We start from the raw sequence: 24,832 nt of genomic DNA on the forward strand, positions 1-24,832 counted from the left end.
AAAGGCCCAATCACACCAGATTATGGTGTTTAAGACTGTTTTAAGGACATAAATTAGGCAGAATCTGAGAGCCTTATTTAAATCATTCACATGTAGTACTGCACCCCTTCCTTTCCTTTGGGCTGGGTTGCATTGCCAGTATCTTTGCTGGCTCACACACATTGAGTCAGTCTGCACATCTTTACATAATAGCATTAGTCCACCTCTTCTTGGAAAACTCCCACTGACTTCAATAAGGCCAGGATTTCACCCTGTGTGTATTGTGCTACTGCTTAAAAAAAAAAAAACACAGTAAATATGTCTGGATTTTCTGTGTCCCCGCTCCTCATTGCTGGCTGCTGTTTCTTCAGCCATCTTTCCCTGATGAATGCCATCCCAGTTTCCTCTGCAGCTTTCCTCTCTATCATAGCATCTCCTATTTGGGAATATGTCTTCACTGGCTGTGATATCATACCAATGGGGTAAAATGTACCTAATACCTAATAAACCATGGGAAAACACCCCACTTAGATATAATGGAACAGATAGCAGCCACCCTCATTATTAATAATTATTAGTGTAGCAAATTTGTGGACACTTAGAACTTAACACTGTGCTTAATGCCGTGACCATTAGAACTTCAGTGACAATGAGCTAGCCAGGACCGGCGCTTCCATTAGGTGACCCTAGGCGGTCGCCTAGGGCGCCAGGATTCGGGGGGGGCCGCATTTTGTGCGCTCCCCATGGGGCGCACGGGAGCTTCTGGTTCTGCTCCCGTCGCACCGCCGAAGAAGGACCTTCTGCCGACGTGCCACGGAAAACAGCGGCAGGCAATTGAGCAGCTCAATGACTGCTGCTGTCACCTGCGGCATTTTGGTGGAGGGTCCTTCTTCAGTGGCACGATGGGAGTGGAAACGGAAGCTCCACACGCCCCGTAGGGAGCGCACAAAATGCGGCCCCACGAATTCTGCCTAGGGTGCCAGAAACCCTGGCGCCGCTCCTGGAGCTAGCCCTCAAAGCTGCTTTCTGTAGAACCTGGGTCCCTACTACTTGAACCGATGGTGTATCTCTAGTAGGGTGACCAGACAGCAAGTGTGAAAATTCAGCATGGGGGTGGGGGGTAATAGGAGCCTATATCAGAAAAAGACCCGAAAATCAGGACTGTCCCTATAAATTCGGGACATCTGGTCACCCTAATCTCTAGTAGAGGGTAGCAGAATAGGATCTGTGACACACAGCTGAGCAGTTCTAATTCCATCCTGTAGAGGGAAGAAGTAGAGCATATCCACTATCCAGTTTTAGTTTTTCTTTTTATTTTCTTGTGAAACACCTTCATAATTAAATAAATTTGAGACATAATTGGGCAAGCTATAGTTTTGTAAGTGGAAGCAAAGCTTGAAACTTTGGCCAGTGAGAGACCCATGTTTGTAGGCATATGGACAGTGAGCTCAGGCATGAAGTAGCAAATCAGAGTTCAAAGATTTGAATGCAGTATGGTTACTGAAACAAATTTACATTAAGTAGCCAATGAGTATGTAGGGATTTGCATAATGTCCAAAATTCACTGTACATCTCTCAGCATAATAGCCCCGATCCAAACTGAGGCCTGTGGGTGCTACTATAATATAACGATTTACCATTAATAAAAAAGATAATATATCATTCCTGCTCTGTAACAGCTGAGCACTGTCTTTGAATGATGCCCTCACTGACACCTGTGCAACCTCCTTGCCTTCAGTGGGTTTGCACAGATAGAACTGATTGGAACTTAATGAACAGTTCTGTAGGTGATGCACAAGATGGAATAAAACTGCCACCAGTGGTTACAATGGTGAGCAATGTTATCCACAACATCCAGGAGTTGACTGCACACTCCAAGTAACAAGCAGCCCAGATAAAGCAATTATTTATGAATATACCATCAAAAGCTTTTGTAATGTACTGTATAGAGTTTAAATGTGAGAGAGGATTATGTGAATAACATTAAGCACCCTGAAAGAATTTTCCTCAAACCATTGAAGGCAAGCAAAGAAAACTGCAGGCAGGCCCCTATAGTTGTGGGATGCATGCCTTTGAGAGGCGGTGCCACAAGCTTCAGTGACTGTGAACAAAGCTGTATGAAACCCAGTGGCTCAGTTCATAGGGGGTGGATGTGAATCCTGCCTTTGGTATCGAGTCATAGATCACAAATGTGTTTCCAACACATTTCACAGCCTGCAGTTCTTGTTCATCACAGCAAAGCCCATGGTATTGCTACAAACTTAGGCCCCTATTAACCGTCTCTGACACTTGGTGGAGTCATTTTAATCAGTGCAACATGGGTGTAAAAACAGTACCAGATCAGAATGGTCATACTTTACTCTGGCTTTGCACTAGTTTAAACAACTATGGAAGATTCAGGACAATAGTGAATCCAATTCATAATGTTTGTGAGTGAAGATTGAAGAGAGGCAAACAGAGACATTATTACTAGTAAGCTCTTTGGAGCAGGGATCAACACTTTGTCATATGTTTGTCCAGTACCTAGCACGACAGAGCCCTGGCCTCTAGATGCTACCACAAAACAAATAAGTAGTAATAATAGGACTCTAGTTCATACACAAACACACACATACATTCAGGACAAGTAGTTAAAGAACAGATTCCAGTATAACCTTCTGTTTCCAAATACTCATCACTTTCCAAAACATAACTGTCTCATCCCTTTCACCTCTGGTCCCTGCACGTGGTGCACAACTGTGGGGAAAGGAAGGCTTAGTCTGTCTATCTGGATACTTATATGGCCCTCGTTATCATTGGTAACTGTGTTTTTGTGCCTTTTTTTTTTTATTTCTCCCTCCCTTTTACTCCCCCAGGAACCAGACCCAAATCATACATTTCAGAGTAGCCTTTGAATATGACTACACAGTTACTCACCTGTATTATAAAATACAGTGCTGTTTGGCCTATTAGAAACTGGGTACAGCTAGGCAGACTGTTAACAAAATGACTAAATCTTATTCTACATGAGCTAAATTAGTGTTTTCATTCAAAACAGGAAGCAATGCTGACAAACAACAGCTGAAGATATGCAGTGTAGTTAACTAGGAAGGGGGGAAGCTTGAATAGAGAAATATGACCAAAATAATTGTTATTAAGAAACACAATGGTCCATGAAAATGATATGAGACCTATATTTATTTTCTACCAAGCAGTTAAAAGAAAGATGCTTTTTGGCTTCAGAATATAATTATATAGAGTAAAACATTTTCCCCATATTCCCCCCCGCAAACATACATACTTCCTGTCATTATCAAAAAGACAACCCATGTGGATAGGAAAAAATACTCTGTAAACTCTGAATAGCACTTTGTTTCAGGATATCAGCTTGAAATTTCTGTATCAAAAAAGAGTCCTACTAACTTATTTTTAGTTAATGACCATTAATCTTGTTGCCATACAGATATGCCAAAACAAACAAGTGCATTTTTTTCATTCCCAAAGAAAGAGTAGAAAGTAAGAACTATGTGGTAGCTATGCAGACAATCACAGTGGTATAAAAATGACAGAATTACCCCTGTTAACGTTAGACTGTATCTGGCAAGTTGAGGGGAGGGGAGTTCAATACCATAGTAGTTTTGAATGGGAAGTATTTGGAATTATCTTCCCTACCCCAAAAATATTGTGAAGCAATTCTAGCTCTTTGCTTAATATCATATGAATATTGAGATAGTTCACTCTGTGAACTGCAATATTGCCCCAGGACCCAGTCTTTGATAAAGTAAGTTTGCCCTTTTGTCAAAGGTAGTTGATTTCAGGGCTTTATATTCCTTGTTCAGGGTACTTATATGGCCTCTATTATTGTAGTATCTTCACAGTCTTCAATGTGTCTATCATCACAACATCTCTGTGGGATAGGATAGTACTATTATCCATATTTTACAGGTGGGGAACTGAGGCAGATAGACTAAGTGTATGTTTACACTGCAAAAAAAACAAAAACCCAGCAGCAGTGAATCTCAGAGCCCATGTCTGCAGACTTGGGCTCACAGGGCATGTGCTATGGCACTAAAAATAGCAACGTAGATGTCCCAGCTCGGTCTCTGAAGTCCAGGGATAGGGGTGGGATTCAGCCCAAACTGGAACGTCTACATAGCTACCTTTCGCACCACAGCCCAAACCTGTAAGCCTGGGATCTGAGATTAGCTGCCATGGGGTTGGGGTTTTGTGTGTGTGTGTGTGTGTGTGTGTGTGTGTGTGTGTGTGTGTGTGTGTGTGTGTGTGTGCAGTGCCCCTAAAATGTTGTGAAGCAATGATAGTTTTGTTTAACGTGATATGAATATTGACAACGTTCCCTCTGTGCCCTATGGACATACCATTAGTGACGTGTTGAAGGTCATTGAAAAAGTCTGTGGTAAAGTGGGGGACTGAAGCTAGGTCTCCTAAGAGTCAGGCTGGTGTCATTTACCACTGAAACATCTTTCCTCTCCTGCTGCACTCTCCTTTCCCTCCAACAGGCCAGCTTCTTGTTGCTGATAAGTAGAGGGAACCTGTGCAGCTGGTGATGTTTCCAGCTTCTTCTGGGTACAGTGGAAAGTAGCTGGAAGCAGCCAGTTGCTTGGCTCCTAGTCTTACAGTTTTGAATCACATGTACAGGAGCTATGCATAGACTCCATGTCTAGTAATACACATACTTCACACACGCACCTGCACATTCTGTATCGGTGCCCTGTGAAAGAGAGCACATCCATAACATTAGAACTGACTGAAATTTTTCAAATGTTGATGAAGGAAATGGGGGAAATTTTCCACAAAATATGCACAAATTCTCTTCCCATCCCTCATTTTTCACCCGCTGGTGAAATTTTTTTGAATGTCAGTAACATTTCAAATTTAGAAAAAAAGCTGGGGGGTGGAGGAGGACAAAATCTGAAATATCCAAAACGTTTCAATACTGAAATGCCATTACCTTTTATCGTAAGAATTGTAGTTCAAGTGCTGCATGCTCCCATTCTCCTCTACAGCCTGAACTGTGTCAGATTACATGTCCCATGGTGCACCACAGCCTCCCTTGTCGGAAGGGGAGGCAGTTCCTCATGGAAGATGAAGTCTGGCTGGGGAGCCTGAGTCATAGAAAAGAATGTTCAAACTACAACAACTCCCATAGGGCACCATGGAAGCCTTTCTGAATCAAAATAGTTTTGGCTTTGACTGAAATATTTTAGTTTTCTGCCAAAAACAAAGAAAGAAAAAATGGTTTTCAGCTGTTAAATTTTTCAACCAAAAATTTAAAATTTCCACAGAAAGCAGAAGCGTTTTGAATTTGTTTTGTCGAAAACCCAGTTTTTTCAACAAAACAATTTTGACTGACCATTTTCAACCAGCCTTAGTCAAAAGGAAACTTCCTGTTGCAATATGTCCAGCTCAGGGGCAGGTTGATATTAATGAGAGATTTTGTCCATTCAAAGAGGGCAGGATCAGGCCTTCAGTGTGCAGACACAAGGAGCCCAATTACCCTGTCAGTTGTACGTGTGCAACTGATGGGATGTTCGGGCCCCAGGAATTTGGATTACTGGGATAAGGTTTCAGATAAGCATCCAAAAGTTTAGATCTTTATCTAAACCAAACCTCTGAACCTTTCAAGGATTACCCATCTCTAATGTTAATCCTATTGTGATCTCAACACCTGTACTGATGCTAAGTGAGTTCATACTCACCTCCCCACAAGAAATGGCATTCTCTCACCCTATAATTTGTCTCTGATTGTTAAGAGTCCATGTCAGATCTGAACATGACTTTAGATGACATCGTGGCAAGATAATTTCAAGTTATCATCAGTAGGAACACATATTACTGGAAGAAACATGAAATTTTGCTCTGTAAACCACAGAGGAGCTGTGTCCTGAGTGCTTGTATAGTGAATCACATGCAGGCACCAAAAGCCCGACAATTTTATAAACATATAAAAAAGTCTGGTTTTTCTCTTAGGGTTTTTCTTTGGGAGCATACTTTGCTTCCCTGTCTTGCAGCTATCTTGAAAATGTTTTCATCTTAGCAAGAAGAAAAAATGCACTGTAGATTGATCTGATCAACCCCCAAAATAATGATCCATGGATACTCAGCATATTTCATGCATGACACAGGCATTCTGTTAGTGCCAAATATATATTCAGATGGGCAAGAATACATTTTCTATTAAAGTATTTTCATTGTCCAAAAGACCATAACCATAACTAGTTATGCATATTAAGTACGGTAACATTTTCAAAATTGACCAAATGACCCAGTAGCTTACTATTTTCAAAAGGCACTTAGGAGTCTAATTCCCATTGACTTTCAACCAGACATAAGCGCCTAAGTGAACCAGGGGCTTCTGAAAATTTTACCCATTATCAGTTTTATTCAAATTTTCCAGCATGTTTAATAAACAGGTGTTTTTTGTTTTGTTTAATATGTATTATGCTTCAAAGTAAGGAAAAGATGAGAAAAGGAATTGGGAGGGAGAGGAATATACTTAATATTTTGTAGTTGTATATATACACCATTTTATCAAGGATCTCAAAGTGCTTACCAAATGTTAATTGATTAAACCTCATGACACCCCTTCCTTACAGAAATGTAATAGAAATTACTCTGAAAACAGAACTGTACACAGAATGATATCTTTCCCATAGGCATTTGGAAAAATCCTTTAGTCCTCTACAGTAGGGGACTACAGTTGTTTGCATCTGAAGAAGTGGGTATTCACCCACGAAAGCTCATGCTGCAGAACGTCTGTTAGTCTATAAGGTGGCACAGGATTCTTTGTTGCTTTTACAGATCCAGACTAACACGGCTACCCCTCTGATACAGTAGGGATATAATTCTTTATTAATTAATTCTATAGCATGGTTGAACATCTCTATAGAAAGGTTATAATTTCCTATTAGATTCTACAGGACTTTCCCAAACAGTAGGAAAGACAATAGTGGGTCTGGCTGGTTGGTTGGCTCCACCTGCCAATGGGAAAATAACCAAGAACCTGTATTTGATATTTTGGATTTGAGAAGTCTCTCTTCTATGGGACCATGAAAATCACTGGAAATGACTATGAGCTCTGATCAGTCTCTTGAGCTGTAAGTGTAGCTGGGGATCTATGATGTCATTTTCTTCCCTGGCACTCTGGCTCATGTGTGTAATTAGAAGGAAGGCTTGCCTCAACAGCATCAAGGTGGAATGTGCAGGAAACATATTATTAAATGCTGATCCTAAGCTAAAGCACGTCACCTCCAGAAAGCAAAATGAATGTTGTACATGAAAAGCTTTCAGTAAAGTCAGGAGACATTTGAAAGAGCAGATTAATTAACTGTTGTCTCCATAATAAGCAAATACCTGGGGTGAAATCCCGGCCCATCACAGTCAATGGGAATTTTGCTGTTGACTTATTGTGATCAGGATTTCACCCCTTGTGAGTTTAACACTGGAGCTGTCTGTAAGGAGTTGGTTTTATATACTGAGATGGATGATAATGAACTTTCTCAGTAAAGGGAAACCCAAATAAAAACATACTGGTCTGTCAAATTTATGGTAGATGATCATAGAATCATAGAATATCAGGGTTGGAAGGGACCTCAGGAGGTCATCTAGTCCAACCCCCTGTTCAAAGCAGGACCAATTCCCAACTAAATCATCCCAGCCAGGGCTTTGTCAAGCCTGACCTTAAAAACCGCTAAGGATGGAGATTCCACCACCTCCCTAGGTAACCCATTCCAGTGCTTCACCACCCTCCTCATGAAAAAGCTTTTCCTAATATCCAACCTAAACCTCCCCCACTGCAACTTGAGACCATTACTCCTTGTTCTGTCAAGGATATGACATTTGAATGGGATACAGTATTTTTCTTGTCCTGTCCTAAAATGTTGAATAGGACGCACTATTTAGCTGCTGCGCAATAACACTATACCAACATTTTAACAGAGCTTCCACACAAATGTACCCCTTAGCCTGTGATAACAACCTATTGCAAGGGTCAAGTGTGCTCGCAGAGGGAAGGGTTGCAGGACTGGCTTGTTTTCTCTCAGGCAAAACCACTTTTCTCATAGCCAAAGTGATCCACCTTCCAGCAAATAGACATCTGTTAAACGTACGTGGTGAATGTTTAGACTTCGTTCTTGAAAAATGGACTAATAGTGCAGCACAGGGTTCAGAATATGTATTTATAAAGTTGAGGGAGTTTCCCAGGATGTTTTTTCTGGAAAATACTTGCATTTGCTTCTCGGAAGGATTTTTCTGCCGCTCCAGGAAACAGAGAAGTCATCTTTCCTAGGGAGCCAGAAGTCACGTTAGGGGAGAAATGAATCCAAGAGCAGGGAAATCAGCATAATTCTCCCTTATATTTGGTGGCAAAATTTGAATAAAGGCCTACCAGGAGCTCCCAAAAGCTCCCTCCGGCACCTCAGTGCTGCTACTACTGCTGTGTTTCAGACCCGATGGAGGTGCATTTCAATGCCCGTTGAAGTGAATCCAATACATCCCTGTGTATTGTTATTTGTGGAGTGCCCAAAGGTGCATACAATCCTATGTACAATCATTTTCAATCATGCGTTCTGTAATGACACTGAAAAAAGTTCTTGTGCCCAAACAAACAGTTTTCAGCAGTAGCTCAATTGTCAGAAATAGGCCAATTTGCTAGTGTAGACAGGATGTAAGAGTCCAAAATAGAGAGATAAGTATGATATACATACAATGGGATCCGGATCCAAGCTTTCTTACATTTGTGGATGTTCAGATCTGAGGTATTGGTTCAGGCCCATCTCTACTAAAATGGGTCAGATGTTAGATTTCATCATCCAACACTACAAAATGGTGCCTTGGCAAGTTCTGGCTGTCACTCATAAGAACATAAGAACATAAGAACAGCCGTACTGGGTCAGACCAAAGGTCCATCTAGCCCAGTATCTGTCTACCGACAGTGGCCAATGCCAGGTGCCCCAGAGGGAGTGAACCTAACAGGCAATGATCAAGTGATCTCTCTCCTGCCATCCATCTCCATCCTCCGGCGAACAGAGGCTAGGGACACCATTCTTTACCCATCCTGGCTAATAGCCATTTATGGACTTAACCACCATGAATTTATCCAGTTCTCTTTTAAACACTGTTATAGTCCTAGCCTTCACAACCTCCTCAGGTAAGGAGTTCCACAAGTTGACCGTGCACTGCGTGAAGAAGAACTTCCTTTTATTTGTTTTAAACCTGCTGCCTATTAATTTCATTTGGTGACCCCTAGTTCTTGTATTATGGGAATAAGTAAATAACTTTTCCTTATCCACTTTCTCAACATCACTCATGATTTTATATACCTCTATCATATCCCCCCTTAGTCTCCTCTTTTCCAAGCTGAAGAGTCCTAGCCTCTTTAATCTTTCCTCATATGGGACCCTCTCCAAACCCCTAATCATTTTAGTTGCCCTTTTCCGAACCTTTTCTAGTGCTAGAATATCTTTTTTGAGGTGAGGAGACCACATCTGTACACAGTATTTAAGATGTGGGTGTACCATGGATTTATATAAGGGCAATAATATATTTTCAGTCTTATTCTCTATCCCCTTTTTAATGATTCCTAACATCCTGTTTGCTTTTTTGACTGCCTCTGCACACTGCATGGACATCTTCAGAGAACTATCCACAATGACTCCAAGATCTTTTTCCTGACCCATTGTAGCTAAATTAGCCCCCATCATATTGTATGTATAGTTGGGGTTATTTTTTCCAATGTGCATTACTTTATATTTATCCACTTTAAATTTCATTTGCCATTTTGTTGCCCAAATCACTTAGTTTTGTGAGATCTTTTTGAAGTTCTTCACAATCTGCTTTGGTCTTAACTATCTTGAGTAATTTAGTATCATCTGCAAACTTTGCCACCTTACTGTTTACCCCTTTCTCCAGATCATTTATGAATAAATTGAATAGGATTGGTCCTAGGACTGACCCTTGGGGAACACCACTAGTTACCCCTCTCCATTCTGAGAATTTACTACTAATTCCTACCCTTGGTTCCCTGTCTTTTAACCAGTTCTCAATCCATGAAAGGACCTTCCCTTTTATCCCATGACAGCTTAATTTACGCAAGAGCCTTTGCTTAGGGACCTTATCAAAGGCTTTCTGGAAATCTAAGTACACTATGTCCACTGGATCCCCCTTGTCCACATGTTTGTTGACCCCTTCAAAGAACTCTAATAGATTAGTAAGACATGATTTCCCTTTACAGAAACCATGTTGACTATTGCTCAACAGTTTATGTTTTTCTCTGTGTCTGACAATTTTATTCTTAACTATTGTTTCGACCAATTTGCCCCGTACCAACGTTAGACTTACTGATCTGTAATTGCCGGGATCACCTCTAGAGCCCTTTTTAAATATTGGCATTACATTAGCTAACTTCCAGTCATTGGGTACCGAAGCCAATTTAAAGTACAGGTTACAATCTTTAGTTAATAGTTCCGCAACTTCACATTTGAGTTCTTTCAGAACTCTTGGGTGAATGCCATCTGGTCCCGGTGACTTGTTAATGTTGAGTTTATCAATTAATTCCAAAACCTCCTCTAGTGACACTTCAATCTGTGACAGTTCCTCAGATTTGTCACCTACAAAAGTCGGCTCAGGTTTGGGAATCACTACAAATGGCTAGGCTTTACTGTGGTCCACAAGTTACTAAACAGGACTGTGATGAATGGACATTTTCTAATGCACTCTAAATGCACAAGTGATGTATAAATGTGAAGAGCAATAGTTCTTTAATCCAATGGCTCTCAACCTTTCTAGACTGCTGTACCCCTTTCAGGAGTCTGATTTGTCTTATGAACCCCCAAGTTTCACCTCATTTAAAAACTACTTGCTTACAAAACCAGACATAAAAATACAAAGGCGTCTCAGCTCACTATTACTGAAAAATTGCTGACTTTCTCATTTTTACCATATAATTATAAAATAAATCAACTGGAATATAAATATTGTACTTACATTTCGGTGTATAGTATATAGAGCAGTATAAGCAAGTCATTGTATGAAATTTTAGTTTGTACTGACTTTGCTAGTGCTTTTTATGTAGCCTGTTGTAAAACTAGGCAAATCTCTAGATGAGTTGATTTGCCCCTGGAAGTCCTCTGTGTACCTCCAGGGGTACACGTAACCATGGTTGAGAACCACTGCTTTAATCTAGCAGACAAAGGTGTATCAAGATCTAACAAGTGGATGCTGAAGCTAGGCAAATCCAAATGAGAAATGAGCCACACTTCTTTAACAGCGTGTGTTAAGGGACATGCCCTCACTCTGGCCCAGAGGAGACAAAAGAACTCCTCTGGGCCTGTTCAACACCAACAAGGTGCACCTGTAAGGCTTGTTCTGGCAGGAGAGGGGGAAGCTTAAAAGGGAAAACCTGCGAGGGTGAAGGCTGCCCTGCCTCAGACAGTAGAGACAGGCCCATTGAGAGGGAGACCGGGGCAGACACTGCTGCTCCCAAACAGGGGCGGCTGAGAAATGGCGAGCGCCGGCGCGGCCGCCGCCGCCGCGGCGGCGGGTCCCCCCTTCCCGTCTTCTCCGAGCTCCTGCCTCATGCCGGCGGGCTGGCCACCGGCGCCCGAACAGCGGACCTGCCGGAGGCGCAGAGGCGCGGCTCAACCGAGCGAGCCAGCGGACGAAGCGGACGCCCGCCGCCCATGCCTGCGGCAGGGTCCGCTCGCTCCGAGCGTGGACCTACCGCAGGCATGCCGGCGAGCTCCCCCCAGATGCCCCAGGCGCCGGCCGCCCGGCGGCGCAGCGCCTGGCGCGCGGGGGGTCTAGCGCCCTGCTCCCAAAGCTGCATGACCCCGCTGCAAAGCAGTATACCCGAAGAGGAGGGGCTGGAGGTAGACCCCACACCCCACTGTGGAATGAGCCCAATGGGCTGAACCAGAAAGACTGCCTGATATCCAGGTTTCTGGTGCCTCTCTTTGTTTTCCTACAGACTCCCCTCTCTCATAAGAGAAGGAAGAGGGCAGAGGACTTTTATTTGGTTTATTTGCTTGAAGAACCCTCCCATTGGGTGTCTGAGGGAGGGGGAAGGAAAAGAAAGACATTATAAAGGATCAGAAGTGGGGACTAGAGTGAGTCTAATTAACAATAGGAACGATTTTCCTAGGGATGTGTTGGATTCTCTATCACTTAAAGTCTTGAAATCAGGACTGGATATCTTTCTAGCAGATATTCTCCAGCTCATCCAGAAGTTTGGGGCTTGATGCAGGAATTACTGGGTTCTATGTGCCTGTGTTCTACAACGGGTTGGACTAAAGGATCATGGTAGTCCCTTCTGGCCTGAAAATATATGAATTTGAAGCTCAGAGCAGCTAAAAGACAGTAAATTCATCTTGCCAAACATTGCTCCTTGAACGGTTTGTTTGGATTTTGTGGTGGTGATGCTGTATTTTAGAAGGGAAGAATGCCCCAGAAGGGCAGTAAATACACTGCCCCCATGGGCAAAAGTGCTAGAGAGGAGAAGAGGGCATAGGAGCTCCCAGTGCAGCCATGTGGAAATCAGCCGTAGTGCTGCAGTTAGCCTTCATTGAGCATGATGGGTTGTGGGGGTGACTGACGCTGCTGGGGAGGCTGTTACAACCCAAAGGGAGTGTAAACTGATGGGTAGCTGGGTGGTGGTTCTGACCCACCTCACTTTACGAACCTGCTGGTGCCCATAGGCTGCCACTGGGAAAATGCACACTGCACATCTAGGCATACACTTCCCCAGTGACCCTGGTGCATCTTGCCTGTCTGTGGCCAGTGCAGGCACGATGCCTCCAGGCACTAATCATCACTGCTCCCTACCATTGCCACCCAATACACCTCTAGGTGTACAAGGCAGACAAGGCAGCGAGTTATATGGGCCTGTGGTGCTTGGGCTCCAGCAATATTTAGGGCCTGGGGGGCCTGGCTCCACCAATGTTTGGGGCTTGGTCTCTCCCCTGCCTCCGCGCAACTCCCCCAAGCGTTCCTGCCTGTGCCATAGGCAGTGGGCAGCTGCCCCCTGCAGCTCCACGCTGCGCTGTGTGCTGACGGCTCCCAGCATCAGCTGCCATCACAGGGTCCTAGCGTCCCTCAACCACTAGTGCCAGGGCAGGCTGACCCTGACCTTGCCCTTCCGCCTCAGACAGATGGACCCTTCCCTTTTCCGGCAGGACCCTCCACCAGCACAGGGGGCCTCCCCACACACAGTCACCACTCCTGTCCCAAGCTGGGCAAGGGGCAGCCCCATCCCCCACCCCGAGTGAGGCTATAGTGAGGGGCAGCAGCAGGAGAGGAGGTGCACGCATGATGGCAGGCCCCAGCCCCAGGGCAGCCTGCCTGCATCCCAAACACCTCATCCCTGGCCCCACCTCACCCGAGAGCCTGCACCCCCAGCCAGAGCCCTCATCCCCTGCATCTCAACCCTCTGCTCCAGCCCTGAGCCCTGTCCTGCAACATGAACCCCTCATCCCCGGCCTCACCCCGCAGCCCTCACCCCCACAGCCCAACCTTCTGCCTCTTACACCCCAAACCCCTTATCACCAGCCCCATGCCAGAGCCCTCACATTTTTACATTATTTAAAAAAATATATATTGGTTACAAGGCAGGTGCGGGGGGGACAGGACTTGGACCTGTTCTGGGTACCTCCAAAAATTATACAAACCTGCCACCCCTGCGAATCATCACTCTGTTGCACTAGTTTCACACCAGTGTAACTCCATTGAAATCAGTGGAATTACACCAGCTTTCCACCAGTGTAAAGAAGTGGAGAATCAGGTGCTGTACTTCCAAGGTAGTGTGGAGGGTATTGACCAGGAAAGTGCCATGCAAATACACAGGCAATGGATTTTTTTTTCTTGTTTGTAAACCAAGCTGCAGCGTGCATGGTAACTACTTTTGGATCTACAAGTGATAACATAAGGAACACATAATTGCTGTGTGATTACATGTTTATTACCAAGTGAAACCTGTGTAGCTATTAATTACTATGTCACGTAAGAATACTTACACAATACCTGTTGATCTGCATGCAGTTAGTACATCAATCTTCCTTTCAAATGATATTGCTTCAGCGTGTTCTTTAGCTGACATCTCAACTGTTTTCCTATGAAGTAATGAACCAACTCACAAAACTATTTCCACAACAATCAATCTTGCCTTTTACCAAATTCACTGTTTTTACATAAGTATTGTCCATTATCCCCTGGAGGACTGATGTTGGCATATATCATAGTATTACAGATGCTAGTACCTAACAGCAAGGTTTTTAAATGTGTTAAGTTTTGCAATCTACCCATTGAGTTTAAGCATCTAAGTATTGTAAAATAAAGTAAATTACTTTGACATCTCCAGTTCTCTGGTGCATCCAGGGATTTCAAAACAATTTACAAACTTCAGTGAATGGAGCCTTACATTTTACAGATGATTAAACAGAGTCACAGAGAAGTTGTTAAAGGTCAGATGGTAGCAGAGCCAGTAGTAGAAACCAAGAGCCTGCTATTCCATTGCCTAGCATCTTGTGTAGTCATTTATATGCCTGTGTCAGGGTTTCCTCCCCACTCTGAACTCTGGGGTACAGATGTGGGGACTCGCATGAAAGACTCCCTAAGCTTATAAGTACCAGCTTAGGTTAAAAACTTTCCCAAGGCACAAATCCTTTCCTTGTGCTTGGATGGTATTGCTGCCATCACCAAGTGATTTAGACAAAGATTCAGGAAAAAGACCACTTGGAGTCCCTATTTCCCAAAAATATTCCCACAAGCCACTTCACTCTCTTTCCTGGGGAGGCTTGAGAATAATATACTAACCAATAGGTTAACAAAGTGAGCACAGACCAAACCCTTGGGTTTTTAGGACACTAAAAATCAATCAGGTTCTTAAAAGAAGAACTTTATTATAAAGAAAAAAATAAAAGAAGCACCTCTGTAAAATCAGGATGGAAGGTAACTTTACAGGGTGATAAAAAGATTTAAAACACAGAGGACTCCCTTCTGGACTTAGCTTCACAGTTCTAAAAACAGGAATAAACTACCTCTTAGCATAGGGAAAATTCACAAGCTAAAACAAAAGATAATCTAACGCATTTCCTTGCATTTACTTACAATTTCTGTAATTTTATATATATCATTTCAGGTATCTTTTTAGGAGCTGGTTTACCTCTTGGTCTCTCTCTCTGTCCTGAGAGAGCACAAAGAACCCTCTCCCTGCCCCCCCAGATTTGAAAGTATCTTCTTTCCCCATTGGTTCTTCTGGGTAGGTGCCAACTAGGTTAATGTGATTCTGTACCTCTGGCCAGGAGGGATTTTATGTTACTGCATACAATAAAGGTTGTTATCCTTCCCTTTATATTTATGACAGCCTGCAAAGTGAGTGCAAACACTATGAGCATGTCTATACTTAAAATGCTGCATTGGCACAGTGCTTTAAAGAAGAGCTCTCCTGTGAGCATAGTTAATCCACCTCCCTGAGAGGCAGTAGTTATGTCCTGGGAGAAGCTCTCCCGCTGACATAGCGCTGGCTATATAGGGGGTTAGGTCAGTATAACTATGTTGCTCAAGGCTATGGATTTTTCACACCCCTGAACAATGTAGTTATATTGATATAGGTCTGTAGTGTAGACCAGACCTATCATTCTGATTGGCCAAGCGAGGCCATATACTCAGCTAGATAGCTATTCTCTGTTTGAATGTAATGCAATAACTTTTGAACACTACATCCTATCAATTCTAAAATTTCAGGGAATGTTTTGGATGTCAATGGGCAGAATCCTATTGATTTGGGGGGAAATTAGAAAAACTGAAAGGAGGAAATAGGGGACACAGCCCCTGGCATCTGGTTACCAAAGCCACAGCTTCAACCATCTCTGTAACTGTTTATAAATCAAAGAACCATTTTGATGGTAGCTGTTAACACCTTTGATTATATCAATACCTCTTCTTTTAGCTCTGCTCATCCTCCCAATATAGTTTTAAAAGGTTGACACCCTGTAAGAGAAAACGGAGAATAAGAATGGTAGGAGGGATTGAGGAGACATGGGGGTGCATACGGAGCCTCTTGCATGGGAACAAAGGGAGGCACATAGAGCATCTGGTGGACCAGAGAATGGAGCAAACTGGGGGGCAGTGGGTGGATCCTGTGGCCAGGGCGGGGCTAGTGCATGTGGGGAATAAGGTTGTACCCAGAGCCCACAGCATGGAGGAGAGACTGGGAGACTCCAGTATGGGAGGAGGTGGGATGCGGGGGGCACACAGAAACCCTAGCATGAGGTAGGGGGTGTGGGAGGATTCCATCAGGTCCCTGAAATAGGCAGGCCCTCTCATAGGTCCAGAGAGGCCCGGGCCACTTCCAGCTTTTGAAGGCTCTAGCCATAATAAAAATAAAAAATGACGACACATGAAAACAAAATAAGGCACCAAAAAAAGGGTGAGATATAATTTGAATTTTTTTTATTTAACAAATGCTTTTCTAGCCTTTTTCTGTGCAAATGCACTAATTATTGAGGGAAAATCTAGCTTTTGTGCAATGTCACAGTTAATATTAAGCATGGTGAGCCCATTCAAACACTCTTGTCCCATAGACGAATGGTGATAGTTCTTTACCTGCTTCAACAGGTTGAAGGTAAGTTCACCTGAAGCCACTGATGCAGGCAAACTGACAAAAATACGCAATGCAATTGTGATATTAGGAAACACCCCAGAGAGTCCAAATTCGAGTATTTCTTGAAGCAATTCCTTTGGCTTGCAATCCAATTTAAAGTTCATGGAATATATTTGTTTGAGGAAGATGACCTCATCACTGAGACCTTTTGAGATTTCTTTGTTGTACTGTTGCTGAAAGTAGATCTTCATTGCTCAGTCTGTTGAACTGCCAAAGAAACCCAAAAAGGGTATAAATTAGTTGCAGTGACTCAAATCTACATGAAGATCTGAATGAATAGAGTCAATGATGACAAGGAAGACATTGACCCTATAATGCTGCTCAGCATCGGATTCAGTAGGCAAGTGGCGATTGGTGGAGAACTCAAATGAAATGCCAATATTCTGTGTTACTAATTTGGATTTAGTCAGGATCACATCCCACTGTTCACAAATCTATTGAATGTCATTGATAAGACTTTCAATGTTATCCCTCTCATCATCAAGTGTAGCATTGTGTGCTTCAATTACCAGATTAGTTTGGTGGATCATTGTAAGTAGCTTCATCCACAAAGATGACATCAGAATGCATTCAAATTTGGACATGTGCTTCTGAATAGACTGAGGTTCAGTCTGTAGCCTGTGCAGTGAGATTGAGAGATTCAAGCTCCTTTAAAGCCTTTCTCACTGAATTCAAATGCTGCGCAACTGGTTGAACACCATCAATCCGTGCAGACCATCTAGTGTTGTACATCCCAGGCATTGAAACAGGAAGATATTGCTTCAGAATTTCCCACTTTTGTGGACTGCTACTGAAGAGATTGTACATTGCTGAATGGTTCCAAAGTAAGTAATTACCTTCTTGCATGATTCAGCACAGTCAACACCTACAAGGTTTAGCTGGAGAAAATCCAGTTTGAATTATGCTCAAGCAGAACTGCTTGTACATCTTTGTACTTCCCAGCCATATTAGATCCATTGTCATAGGCTTGACCAGTGCAGACTTGAAAATCTAACTTAAAACCTTCTAGAATTGCAAGTACTCGAGCAGCAATTTCTTTTTCAGTTTTTCTCATGAAATTATCAAACAAAATAATTGAAAATGTTGAGCTGTCTACAATCTTAATATATCAAATAACCATAGTAGTCTATTCCTTGTTAGAACAATCTGGTGTGGCATCAACAATATTAGAAAAATACTTGGCATTTCAAATCTCATCAAGAATTGTTGTTTGTATGAATGACCCACATAGCTCAATAAACTCGTTTTGTCTGTGTATGGCAAGATAATGGACTTGCATATGCTTTTGACTCTCTTGCAATTCTTGAACACATTTAACATGCTCTGATAAAAGGGGTTCATATTTGCTGAGGAGCTCAACTTTGCCTAGAAAGTTTCCATTTGCACAATCACCAATATGTTGACTGGAACCAAAGAGAGCCAATCTCCGGTCAGAAAGAAAAAAGATGACATTCAGGATGCGCTCAAGAAGTTTTTTTCCAGTTATTAGTTTCTGTACAGAGTTCAGTCAAGAGTAAATTCTCAACTGAACTTTCAGCTGATGCTACACTATTGGCTGATTTCCATGCAACATAGTTTTCTTTGTGTGACATTGAACTCTCATGTGATGGTATTCGGTCTTTCAACTTCCTCCAATCTCTGTTGGTGCTCCGTCCTGATTGATTAGAGAGAACTGATGCATTTGCAGCACTTTTGTTCAAAATGAAGCAGGGTGCCCAGTACAGAGATTGTTTTTTCATATTCCAGCATAACCAGTTTCTTGTGCAGGTCTCACCATTTGGAAGAGTTTTTGTCAGTGGACAAGTAGGGACAGCATGATTATCAGCATCTCGTGGAATGTTACTTGGAATTTCAAAACAACTAATTTGAAGAAAAGATTGCATTTGGGCAGCATTACTCTTGTCAATAATTCCAATGTCAGTCACAGTCAAACCTGTAGTACTCATGAATTGCTCTTGCTGTGTAAGATCTATATCTACCTGTTGCTGTTGAGTTTCTTGATCGTACACAGGATCTTCTGCTGCATCTGTTACCGTTGGCACATCTCCTTCTTGACTACTGTCCTCATGTTCAGGAATCAGCATTTGTTCAGGTAATGGCAGTTGTGGAGTTTTCATTATCTGTAGCGTTGTTTGCTGGGTAAGGTGTGTTTTCCAGTGGTTTGAGAAATGAAATTATTGGCTTTGAGCTCTTAGCTGCTGCTTCACTCAGTTGTTTTTGCCGTCTCTTGCTGGCACCACTTTCAAATCTCCTCTTCATAGTGATCTATCTGGTCAATATGTAGCCTATCCACACTTGAAATATTTGGCTGTAAACAAGTAGTTTATCTACACTTGAAATCTTCTACTGTAAACGTACACAAATGCTGAATGGCACACAAATGCTGAAAAGACTTAAAACAAAGGAATACTAATTAAGAACACAAAATGAAAGAGTCAGACAGGTTATTATCCTTATCATTGAATCAAAACTCAAGCACACAAGGTATAATCTCTAGAGCTCAGGGAAAGTAGGCTGCTCTAGCGTGCGGCGCGCCGCTGCCCCGCCCGCCCGTCCGGCTGGTCCCCCCTCCCAGCGGCTCCCCCCGCTCCGCTCGCCGCATGGCTGCGGTCCACTGGAGCCTGGAGCGCAGCGAGCTGGCTGCTGGCGCTGACTGTGGCGGGTGCCGGGTCCGCCGCGTGGCCGTGTGGACCGCGGCGCTGGCACTGCGGGAGCTCAAGGAGGGGCGCGGGCAGGCCGCGCGCCAGACGCCTGGCGGCAGGTCCACCAGAGCGCCGCCGCGCCCCCGAAAGGGCCCCCCACGCGCTGCTTGGCGCGCTGGGGTCTAGAGCCGCCCCTGGGTATAATATAACAGGCTGAGCTGAAGACAAAGGGATGACATATATACAGTAAACACAGACACGGATACAGACAGAGGGATAATGTCCAAAAATTTCAAACATGTGTCCTCACGAAACTCACTGTACAAGCTTGTCCTCACAAATTTTCACCTTGAATCTGGGCCTATAGACTACGAAAGCCTATGACAATGGCCAAGATACCAAGCTAGGGCTCAACCAACCAACCAACCAACCAACCAACCAGCCACCTCTTTTAGCTACCACATGAAGATAATAATGAGCAATTCTCACACATAAATAATTCCTTAGTCAACTAGACGTAAAACTATAAAGACACTAAAATGTAACAATTCTCTCCCTTTCAACACACACTTAATCCAGCACCAGCCACTACTAGTGGTTTATTTATATAATCAACTGATCTGAGAGGACACGTTCATCACGGTCTAATCTTGTCCCATCAAAACCAATATATTTGTATTAATATTTATGAATATTTTTAACTCTTTAATATGACAAAATCTATATCAGTTAACAAAAAAAAATGTCTTTTACCAAATCACATCTCTTATTTGCTTAAATTTGCAGCTCTAAGCTGAGAGTGTGTGTCACATTTTGGTCCAATAGGGATGCACATAAAAACAGGTTGTGAAACTTATCAAAGGACAAAAAATTAACAAGTGCCTAAATATGACACCCCCCCCCCTTTTTGAGCTTGAGGCCCAGGCCAAATGGCCCTCCTGGCCCCCCTTCTGATTAGCTCTGGAAATAGAGCATGATGAGAGCACACAGGTAGCCTGTGGGAGGGAATGGAGGGATTCAAGGGGAGTACGTGGTATGTAAAGTGGGCTTCACCTCCACAAGCTATTAAGTGTGTGACCCTGCTAGCTTAGTAACATTTTACACCAACTTTGTCCTAGTGTAAATAATTATAAAAAGCTCAACACAATGGAGACTAAGACCCCATGTGTCCTGACTTCCAGTCCTGTGCTTAAACCACAAGATTGCCCTTCCTCTTCTTCTTTGACCCCAGCTATCAGATATAAATTGTTTATGGATCATTCTGTCAAAATGTAGAAGTAAATATACCTCAAAGATGTACTCGGTGGCTTAGCACACTTTAACTCAAAAGCAGTGTTCTAGAACTTAGCTGCATCACAACCATTAACATTAATTCCACATGGAACACTTGAAAAATGTAGTGTTGAAGCCATTTCAATTTTTAAACAAAGCAGTATAACTCTGCATGAAGGACAGTAGCAGCAGCACCTGGGAGTTATTAATAATCAGTAGTGAATTGTGCTCTAATGACTGCTACCACAATATTGACTGATCCACATTCTTTATACTCTGGGGATTGTTTCTGTACATAGCACTGTGACGTTCTCTATCTCAGGGAACACCCAGCACCCCCATGTTCATCCTTATCATATGATTGTGTGATCTAATGCAAAGTTTGTCACGTGTCTTCAGAAGGCTCATGATGTACTGAGCATTGTTGTTATGGTAATGTTATAGTAATCGTTGTTAAAGTAATGTTATAGGTTGTATTTTCATGTATATAGTTATGAGGCTGAAAATGTGTCCTCATGGCTTAAAACAAGCCCAGGCAAAAACTCTCCAGAAGCAGAGGGGCAGTTCACACCTCATCAGGGCATGTATGGGACAAACCCAGCCCAGCCTCACAGGAACAAAGGACACTGGCCTAGGCAACAACAAAGGATCTGTTGGACTCTCCAGTGAGTCACCCCCCTTCCTTTGGTCAGTTTGGGACTGCGATGAGGTAATGCTCACCTAAGTATGAAGGCGGGGGGCAAAGCCAAGAGGGAAGAAAGGACATGACAAAAGGAAGAGATGTTTGCCATGCTCTTCCTCTCTCTTCCATCTACTTCTACAGACACCACTACTAAGCGACTGAGGCGCTGATCAAAGGGGAGAGCCTGGCTGAAGGGCAACCAGCCAGCCTGTGGAGAGAAGTATCTAAGTTTGTAAGAGCATTGAAAGTGTTAAGATCAGCTTAGAATGCATTTTGCTTTTATTTCATTTGACCAAATCCAACTTGTTATGCTTTGACTTATAATCACTTAAAATCTATCTTTCATAGTTAATACATGTGTTTGTTTATTCTACCTGAAGCAGTGTACTTTGTTTGAAGCGTGTCAGAGACTCCCCTTGGGATAACAAGCCTGGTACATATCTTATTTCTTTGTTAAATTGACAAACTCATATAAGCTTGCAGTGTCCAGCAGGCATAACTGGACACTGCAAGATGGAGGTTCCTAGGGTTGTGTCTGGGACTGGAGATATTGGCTAGTGTCATTCAGTTGCAAGTAGCTGGGAGCAGCTACCATGCCAGAGGCTGTGCGTGAACAGCCCAGGAGTGGGGGTTCTAACAGAGCAGGTAAGGCTGGCTCCCAGTCAAGGATTGGAGTGACCTAGCAGATCACCAGTCCAGATAACACCAGGGGAATGTCACAACCACATTGTTAAGAAAGCAGCCAGCTTCATTGCAGCACGAAGCTTTTTCCAAATAGTTACCAGAATTCTGTTGTTTAAATTTGTTGACCTTTTTTCCTATTTTTACAATTAGAGTAATGGTTTTCCTGGACATAGTATCTTATATTCATTTATTTTGTTTCAGGAATTGAGGAGGAAATGAAATGACCCATCACAAAATGACATTCTTCTAAACGAAGTATTTAAGAGGTTACAATGGGATCCTACTAAGAAGAGCCACATTTCCCAGAAAAAAGATAACCCTCTTAATAGCATTCAGATTATAAATGGTCTCTCAGTATTAACATAGTATTAACATAGTTGCCAACCCTGGTGTGATCCCACTGACTTCAGGGGGATTAGGCCAGTTAAGATGACCTTTTTTATTAAATAGAAGCAAACATGGAATTTTTGGAGTGCAAATCCATAAAAAAATCTAGAACCACAATTTTGTACCCCTAATTGTACTGGGAATCCAATGTCTTCATCAAAGAGATGTCCATGCCCACATGTTTTTGCTCTTTCAGTTGAGTATGCAATTGATTTCTCAGTGCTAAATAACCTCTGTTTAAAAATAATTATGAATCCAAATGCTATGACAGCAGAGAAAACGAGAAGTTCTGGTATCTGATGAGGATAATTATAAAAATATGTCACTCAGAGTCCTGATTTTGCAACCTTTCCATGTGTGAATTTCATGTATTCAACAGAAACTAAACTGACACCAACTCATGTCAGGTGGGCATATTGACCTAGATCCTCAAAGGTATCTAGGCTCCTAATTTCCAGTTAAATAATTTTGCATTGATGATAGTGGGAGTTGGGAACCTAAAGACCTTTGAGGATCTGGCCCATTTCAGCCCCTTTAAGGCTCACTCTTATGTATTCAGTATGCAAACAACAAGCTAAACAATAAGAAAAGTAAACTATCAACCCATACACAAATTTGTGTAAGTTTAAAACAGTACTGTAAAACCAAATATAGTAGCTAGAGAACTGGAATACACCGTGTTTCTCACTGTAAATGCTATTTATTGTAGGTACGTAACATTTACATATAAAAGTATGCTCTACTTTGATAAGATAACATTGGCATTTTGATGTTATTTGGTGTGTATATACAGTATGCTGAGTCAGTTCCTGCACATTACTTTCATTCACCACTAACTGCTATAAAAATAAGCTATCAAACTTTGTGGAATTTATGTATGAAACTATGTTATCTATGCCTTGCAAAACTTACATTTTAATTTACATTTCTTATCTGCAAGGACAAACTGCTCTGAATTAATGATAGTGTGCCATAAGCTACTCAGACAAGAAATGCCCACTTATAAGGGTAAAATTATTATGATTATATTTGTTAAGATTACAATAGCACCCAAAATTCACTAATCATATATGGAATTTTTGCCAAAAAGAGTTTTTCACAATCTAAAAAGACAAAAACAGACAAGGGATAGAGGAAATGCTTACAACATGCAAGCAAAATTATCAGTGTGGCATACCTAAGCTTCCTTGAGGAGAAGCTGTGTCATCAAACACACAAACCCAGAGCCACTCCTGAACTAACTTTATTACTACAGCAACAATGATGAACAAAACACAAGGTCATTCCGGCTCTTTGTTTTAAAGTTTTTAATCTTCCAACTAAAATTGCCATAATGTGATAAAATAAAGAAATCTAAAACAAGTGTTTGTGTTTCCAGTACTGTTGTGCAGCTGCTAATTACTGCAATGCCGGTCTTTTGGAATACTTATGTACATTTAGATACTGTACTAGAACTATTTATTACAGTTCTGCAAACTATAGTCAGGCATGCAGCCACCTCAAAGTCCTTTCAGCCTCAAATCTGTAGACAAAGTGCAGAAGGGCTTCCACATGTCCCATGACAAGTGTCTCATCACCAGTTTTCCAAAGGTACCAGCTCATGTGAGTCTCTGTCTGTTCAGGTTTCATTTACACTGGCATTTTGTTGGTACATTTTGGCCCAAGTCAGGGAAACATCTTGTCTGGCCCCAGTATTCTACCTCAAAGGTCTCAAACAATGAAGCTGAGCTCTGTTGTCTTGGACCATTTAATATACACATCCACATCATTCTGTTAACTCACTTCTCCATGTGATTAACACAGCATGAAATATTTCATATAATTCAAGAAGCCAGCACAGGTTTTACATCAATGATCCATAAAATTGTCCTAAGCCTAGTTTGTTATTTGCTTCATTTTCCGTAACACTGCCTGCTAATGGTTATCCTCACAGCTCAGATAGAAATGACTCAGTCAGTCTCCACCTGGAGAACATCAAAAACTAGACAGAGTTGAAATGTTACTGAAACAGAAAAATATCTTAGAACACAAAATCCGGAAGCATGAAAATACACTTCTTATGAACTCTACTTAGTACACTGACTCCCATGACTTTACTTGACCCTACAAAGCGCATGGGTATTGCTTTACTTCACGCTACTGGAATTTAAGATATTTTATTGGAAAGACAGAATTTCATTTGTGGAGCCATGAATCACTCTGACATACTGGGGCACATAAGTGAAGAAACTTAGCAATGATCTGACCCTGCACGATGCGTTTCTCTAGAGGAGATGTGCACACAAACAGGACCGGATTAATTGCAGGGGCTTTAGGGGCTGCCGCCCAGGGCCTCGGGCTAAGGGGGCCCCCGCAGGCCCATGGGCCAGTTGCGGCCCACTGCTTCTTTTCAGCCAGCCATGTCCGTGCCGTGCCCTGGGCCAGACACCGTTCCCTGAGCCTCAGCCCCCCCAGCAGATGAGGGGCATTCAGGGAATCTCTGGCTGGGTACCATGGCCAATGGGAGCTGTGGGGGCAGTGCCTGTGGGCATGGGC

General features: G+C 42.6%; 2 long non-coding RNA genes across 3 annotated transcripts in view; one reads left to right on the forward strand and one right to left on the reverse strand.

Moving 5' to 3' along the window:
• Positions 1 to 20,601, reverse strand: part of LOC120398772 — a 57,446-nt gene extending 36,845 nt beyond the window's left edge. For both annotated transcript variants that reach the window (XR_005594694.1, XR_005594693.1), the window contains exons 1-3: positions 20,560 to 20,601; positions 15,905 to 15,957; positions 13,983 to 14,078 (exon numbers count right to left, since the gene is read on the reverse strand). This is a non-coding gene — a long non-coding RNA (uncharacterized LOC120398772). The remainder of the gene's footprint in view (positions 1 to 13,982; positions 14,079 to 15,904; positions 15,958 to 20,559) is intronic.
• A 590-nt stretch (positions 20,602 to 21,191) lies between these two features.
• On the forward strand, positions 21,192 to 23,659 carry LOC120399020. Its single transcript, XR_005594888.1, has 3 exons — positions 21,192 to 21,253; positions 21,368 to 21,458; positions 22,112 to 23,659. It is a non-coding gene; the product is annotated as an uncharacterized LOC120399020 (long non-coding RNA).
• Positions 23,660 to 24,832: the final 1,173 nt, after the last annotated feature.

This window comes from Mauremys reevesii, linkage group 2 (genome assembly GCF_016161935.1).
Source record: "Mauremys reevesii isolate NIE-2019 linkage group 2, ASM1616193v1, whole genome shotgun sequence".
Classification (NCBI taxonomy): Eukaryota; Metazoa; Chordata; order Testudines; family Geoemydidae; genus Mauremys; species Mauremys reevesii.